This window comes from Grammomys surdaster, unplaced genomic scaffold (genome assembly GCF_004785775.1).
Source record: "Grammomys surdaster isolate TR1022 unplaced genomic scaffold, NIH_TR_1.0 242, whole genome shotgun sequence".
NCBI classification, from domain to species: Eukaryota; Metazoa; Chordata; class Mammalia; order Rodentia; family Muridae; genus Grammomys; species Grammomys surdaster.
The window spans coordinates 10,624,775-10,629,868 of record NW_021604687.1 but is presented as its reverse complement, the minus strand read 5'-3'; positions in this window follow the sequence as shown (position 1 = coordinate 10,629,868).

Here is a 5,094-nt window from a genome sequence, read left to right as displayed (position 1 = left end):
CTTCCCCTAACTCCTCCATTGGAGTCCTGTGCTCAGTCCAATGGCTGACTGCAAGCATCTGTATTTGTACGAATTAGACTCTGGCAGTTTCTCAAGGTCAGCTAAACCGGGCTCCTGTCGGCAAGCTCTTCTTGGTACTTGCAATAGTGTCTGGGTTTTGTGTCTGCAGTTGGGATAGATCCCTTAGCTAGGGCAGTATCTGGTTGGCCTTTCCTTCATTCTCTGCTCCACTCTATGTTCCTATATTTCCTCTAGATAGGAATAAGTCTGGGTTAAATTTTTGAGGTGGGTGGGAGGCCCAATCCCTCAACCAGGGGCTGTGCCTAACCTCTGAATATTTTTGTTGGGTAGTTCAACAAATGTCATCCCATTTAGGTCCTGGGAGACTGTTGATTTCCTAGTATCTTGGACTTCCTAGTGGCTACCTCCAGTTTCCCATCCCCCACTGCTACACACCTCGATTCAACAACCTGACCCTCTTCTCCCAGGTCTCCTCTCACACCTGATCCTGCTCCCTTTTTCCTTCCCCTCCTCTCTTCCTCCCAGGTCCCTCACTCCCTCTACTTCTCATTATACTTTTGGTCCCCCTTCTAAGTAGGACTGAAACATCCACACTTTCATCTTCCTTCTTCTTGAACTTCATAGGGTCTGTGACTTTTATCATGGGTATTCCAAGCTTTTTGGCTAATATCCACTTATCAGTGAGTGCATACCATGTGTGTTCTTTAGTGCTTTATTTTCTTCATTCAGGATATTTTCTAGTCCATCCATTCACCTGCAAATCTCATGAAGTCACTGTTTTAATAGCTGAGTAGCACTCCATTGTGTAAATATATCACATTTTCTGTATCCATTCCTCTTTTGCAGAGCATCTGGGTTATTTCCAGCTTCTGGCTATAATAAATAAGGCTGCTAGGAATATAATGGAGCATATATCCTTGTTATAAGTTGACATCTTTTGGTAAATTCTTATTAGAACAAATTTTATATATATATATTTTAAATTATCACAATACTTGGTTTCAAACTATATTATAAAGCCAAAGTTAGACAAAGAAAGAGTAACAAACAAACAAACAAACAACAACAACAAAACATGACTGTTGTGACACCAAACCAGACACATGGAATAATTGAACAGGAGAGAAGATAAAGACATTGTGTCCTTCACTATATTGCAGCCACTAATCTTTGCCAAAGATGTTAACAACACACACTGGAGTAGTGTCAGTCTCTTCATTAAATAGTGCAGGAAAGTTCTATTTCCACATATAAGATAATTAATGTACAGCCATGTCTCACAAGTCACACAAAAATTAATTCCAAGAGTCTTAAAGACATTAACATAAAACCAATTTCTGGCTTTAATGAATAAATATGTTGTGAACACAGTGTCGTAGACGGCACTGTGGATTGGTGGAGTATCCTTTGGGTATATACCCAGAAATACTACAGTGGAGCTTTGAGTTAGAAATATTGCAGATTTTCTATTTTTATAATTCAAAATCATTTATTTGATATTCAAACATTTAAAGTGTCAGAAAAGATGATATTTTTTTCTCAAGTGGAGGAAGTCATTTCATGAAAGTTATTCAAGTATCTGTCCATTTTGCTTGATTATAGAGACTCTAATCCTTGTGCTCAGTAGAGGTACTCCTTGTTGCTGATTGGGCCTATGACTGAGATCAAGTATCAAGATGCCCCTGAAATTGTATCCATTGTCAACTACATCTTATACTTTCAAACTTAAAACAATTGATGTCAGATTAGAGGGAGTGGAGGTTATAAGACATATACAATCATAAATTAAATCATGGGAGCATAGTATTCAATTCAGTCTTAGTTGCATAAATATGCATGAGAAATATAGTAGTTTCCCATAACTTAATAATCAAAAGACCAAATTCACAAAACAAAAAAGAATATTAAAAGCAGTAAGGGAAAATGGTCAAGTAACTTACAAAGGAAGACCTATCAGTGCAAATTTTCTAAGAAACCAACAGATTGGTTTCCAGTGTGCTTGTGCAAAATTTCACTCCCAGTGAAGCAATGTAGGAGTGTTGCTCTTTTCCTACATCCTTACCAGCATGTACTGTACCATTTATTAAAGATTATTTCTTTTTTCTACTGTATGGTTTTGGCTTGCTCTGCAAAGATCACATGACAATAGGTGTGTGGATTTATTCATGGGTCTTTAAATCTATTTCATTGATCTAACTGTCTGTCTCTGTAAAAACACCATATGGACTTACCACTTTGGATTTTTAGTAAAGCATGAGATCAGGGAAAGTGATTTCCCCAAAAGATTATTTTTATGTTTGAGAATTGTTCTGAATATCCTGGTTATTTTATTTTTCCACATGAATTTGAAAATTGCTTTTTCTATGTCTGTGTAAATGTAATTGAATTGAGATAGGAATTGAATTGAATTGAATCTGTAGATTGCATTTGGTAAGGCACCTATTTTCACTGTGTCAGTCCTAACGATTGATGACCATGGGAGATCTTTCCATTTTCTGTGGTCTTCTATTTCTTTCTTCTAGAACATGAAGTACTTGTGATATAGACTTTTCACTTGCTTAGTAAGACTTACCCCAAGATATTTTATATTGTTTGTGGCTTTTGTGAAGGATGTTGTTTCCCTACTTTCTCTTTTAGTCTGCTTATAATTCTTATAAAGAAAGGCTACTGTTTCGTATGATTTATTTTATATCCATCCACTGTGCTAAAGTTGTTTGTCAGCTATAGGAGTTCTCTGCTGGAATTTTTGAGGTTGCTTATGTGTACTATCATTTCATCTGCAAAAACTGATAGACTGACTTCTTCTTTTTGCAATTTGTATCTTTTTGATATCCTTTGTTGTCTCATTGCTCTAGCTACAACTTCAAGTACTATATTGAATAGAGAGGGAGAGAGGTGGCAGTCTTGTACCTGAGATTAATGGAATTGCTTCTACCTTTTTGCTATTGAATTTGATGTTGACTGCTGGTTTGATATATATTGCCTTTATTATGTTTAGATATATGCCATGAATTCCTGATCTCTCCAAGATTTTTAACAGGAAGGGGAGTTGTATTTTGTCAAAGGCTTTTTCAGCACCAAATTAGATGATGTGACTTTTTTCTTTGGGTTCGTTTAAATAGCAGTTTATGTTGATGAAGTTTCATTTATTGAACCATGCATTCATCTGTGGTATGATGCCTAGTTGATGACCATTTTGATGTGTTCTTGGATTGGGTTTGCAAGAATATTCTTGAGTATTTTTGCATCGATATTCATAAATGAAATTGGCCTGAAGTTCTCCTTCTTTGTTGGGTCTTTGTGTGGTTTAGGTATCAGTGTAACCATGGCTTCATAGAATGAATTAGGTAGTGTTCCTTCTGTTTCTACTTTGTGGAATTGTTTGAGGAATAACTAGGAACTTAACACATCAGAAAGCTCTATAACAGAAAGTAGCAAATACACTCAAGAGAAGTAGATGGCAAGAAATCATCAAGGCTGAAATCACAGAGGAGAATTTTACAGAGAATGAACAAAACTAAGAGCTAGTTCTATGAGAAAATTTCCAAGATACATAGACTCTTAGAAAAACTAAGAAAAGGACACAAAGACAGTATCTAAATTAACAAAATCAAACATGAAAAGGAAACATAAAAATAGAAACAGGAAATTCAAAAGTTATCAGATTCTACTACAAAAGCTTAGACTCAACAAAATTGAAAAATGTAGATGAAATGGATGGTTTTCTAGGAGATTCAAAGTATCAGGTTAAATCAAGATTGAGGAGGGAACATGTCCCTAATTTTATAATAAGACCTGCTAAATTCTAGGTGACAAACTGAAGTCACTGTCAAGTAAATATGGAGTGAACCATGAATGTTTTCAAGGCAGGAAGGATATCTTGGGGAATCTTAAATGTTTTCTATTTCTTTTAAGTAAGATACTATTATTGTCACTTTTGTACACAGGATGAGTTAATCCACACAGACAGATATGGCATGGGAAACGCAGAGCTCAATTGACACACTTAGGTTTTCAGTACTTAGAAATAAATATAGCAACTTACTACTGTAAATGCTTCCATAAATTTTAGCTATAATAGTTACATAATAAGCTGTGGAAAGTACACTAATAGTCTCCCAATGTATCTACATCTTTGATTTTAAGTTTTGAGGATATAAAATTTCATGCAAAAAAAACAGTAAAAAATGTGCTTGAAATGGATCTTTTGTTGAAGTGGAAATTTTAAGGTTCTTTGGAAAGTTGGTTGGATATTGTTTTGCTGGAGTAAATACTAGAAGGAAGGCTTAGCTAAAGTGGACATTGGTGAAAGACTCCTGAAGACCATTTAGCAGAAGTAGACACAGATAAAAAGAAATTCTGCTAAAGCAATCACGTGAAAGGGTAAATAATGAAAATTCTTTGCTAACAGCATGTATGTATTGATCTGCTTACATTGCATACTTGATCTGCATTTGTTGAGACTCCATAGAGAGAAAGCACCAAACAACTTCATGATGTGCTGCAGTTTCTTGCTACTTCAGTGGACTCAATCTCATTGTCAGAATGATGTCAGTTGAGACAGATGCAAGATACATGTTGAGGCAAGACATGTGCTGAGGCAAGACTGTGGAGGAGTCTTGCTATTTGGAAGGTATACATAGGACTTGAATGACAGTGATGGGAGGCTGAGCCAGGCTTGCTTATAGAGCATAGCTGTGCAATGCTAGTGGGTCTCAGGTCTTCTCTAGTCTTTGCTTCTCTGAGAGAGGCACAGCTGAGAACATCTGGCATTCCTCCTTGTCACAGCTGAGAACATCTGGCATTCCTCTTTGTCCCTCCTGCTGATTGGTGCCTAGGCTGAGGCTTATCTATCTCTGCTATGTTGTGTCAACGTTGTTGCTACCCTGACTCTACTGAACTGTGAAGTGTTCATGCGTGGATTGAGCTGCCACTGCTAACCTGTGAACTGAACTGATGATTTCCAGACAACAAAGATTGGAGTTTCTCCAAAAGACCTTTCTAAACAGGTCTACTTTCTCCCCCTCCCAGCCTCCTTTACAAACCCTTTCTTTCCCACTACCTCTGAGATGG